The sequence below is a fragment of the Suricata suricatta genome, unplaced genomic scaffold (genome assembly GCF_006229205.1).
Source record: "Suricata suricatta isolate VVHF042 unplaced genomic scaffold, meerkat_22Aug2017_6uvM2_HiC HiC_scaffold_3203, whole genome shotgun sequence".
NCBI classification, from domain to species: domain Eukaryota; kingdom Metazoa; phylum Chordata; class Mammalia; order Carnivora; family Herpestidae; genus Suricata; species Suricata suricatta.
Window position 1 is genome coordinate 1 of NW_021878248.1, and position 1,540 is coordinate 1,540.

At 51.7% G+C, this 1,540-nt stretch overlaps 1 long non-coding RNA gene across 1 annotated transcript; it reads right to left on the bottom strand.

The window, feature by feature from the left end:
* Positions 1 to 6: 6 nt before the first annotated feature.
* LOC115284994 lies at positions 7 to 1,300 on the bottom strand. Its single transcript, XR_003905393.1, has 3 exons — positions 967 to 1,300; positions 426 to 514; positions 7 to 112 (listed from the first exon to the last, which is right to left on the bottom strand). It is a non-coding gene; the product is annotated as an uncharacterized LOC115284994 (long non-coding RNA).
* Positions 1,301 to 1,540: the final 240 nt, after the last annotated feature.

Below are 1,540 nucleotides of genomic sequence, written 5' to 3' on the forward strand. Positions count from 1 at the left end.
CGTAGCTGACCGAACCACCTTGGAAAGGGGACTGAGAATTCCTCGGGACCAGGGCTTGGACTCGTCCATGTTCCCTGCCCAGCAAGCACAGAGCTCACAGGACAGCATCAACCTGAATCAGGCACCAAATACATGAGATGAGGTGAGGCGGGAGGAGGAAGCGGGTGCTATTGGCCAAAGGGGCTGCCCCTCGTCCACCGAAACACACACATCCCTGGGGCTCAGTACTGTGAACAGGCTGGTTGACAATGTGGTTCTGAGTCACAGAAAACTGTTTGAATTCTCCCTGTCTGTACTCTGAAAGCCATAAACTTCTGGGCGATTCTTTCTTTATGCAATGTCTAGCTTTATGCAAAAACTAGGATGGCGGGGGACAACCTGGACAACAGGACAGCCCTTCAGGAAAAAACAGAGGCCCGCCTCACCTGGACGTGGGCTGTCGGGAGCCCAGAGACCCTCCTCTGCTCCTCGGGGCTCTCTTCCACAGGCCAGGCAGAGTCCTGAGGACACAGAGCTGGGGAGGAAAACAAAGTCACAGAGGCAGTTCTTCCCGCCAGAAGGATGCCCACATGAGTCCTTCTGGGGTGGGGTGACGGGGTGCTCAGGGAGAGCCAGTTCCTGGCCGTCTCCGTTGGGCAAAGGAAGAGACTCTTCTCTTGGCCCCCTCTGCTCAGAAGCACTATCTCTGAAAAGTAGTGCCAGTTCACATCCTTTCTGGGCCCAAGCTGTAAATGGCCACACACTTCTTCTCCTGGAGGTGCACCATCACTCTCTCAATGGAATGTTCTGCCCCCTCCCTGTTCCAGCTCTGCACAGAGAGACCTAGCCCAGAACTCCCCCGCCTCACCCACCCTAAATCCCCACCTGCCTCCCCAGCTCCTATCCTGGGCCGTGGCAGGTCCCTGCTGAGAAAGGCTACGATACAGCAGCCAACATGGCCAACAGGGACACAGGCTCTGGACTCACCCCAGGAGGCCCACGGGTCAGCAGCCGCCATTCCCCAGGACTGGTCCGTAAGGACACCTGCATCAGATCAGGTGAGGACAAGTAAAGGCACTGTGACAACAATTCCAGTGATTAAAGGCAACAAAATGGAAAAGCAGACCTGTCTAACTAATGGGTGTAACAAAGTTTCATCAAGAGAGCCCAAGAGCATGTAACGAAATCCAACATAGCAATCTAGATTTACACCAGAAATACACAGGTAAGTCACTATCTGAAAATTTGATATGACATAGCCAAGAATAATAAAAAAATAGAATCACTTGGGGGAGTCTGGGTGGCTCAGTTGGTTAAGCATCCAACTTTGGCTCAGGTCGTGATCTCACTGCTCGTGAGTTCAAACTCTGCGTCTGGCTCTGTAGTGACAGCCCAGAGCCTGGAGGCTGCTTAGGATCTCTGTGTCCCCCTATCTCTGCCCTTCCCCTGCTGATGGTCGCTCTCTCTCTCTCAAAAATAAGTATTAAGAAAAAACTTTTTAAAGAATAAAAATAATAATAAAAGAATATAATCACTTGAATGGCTGAAGAGGTTTCTGATA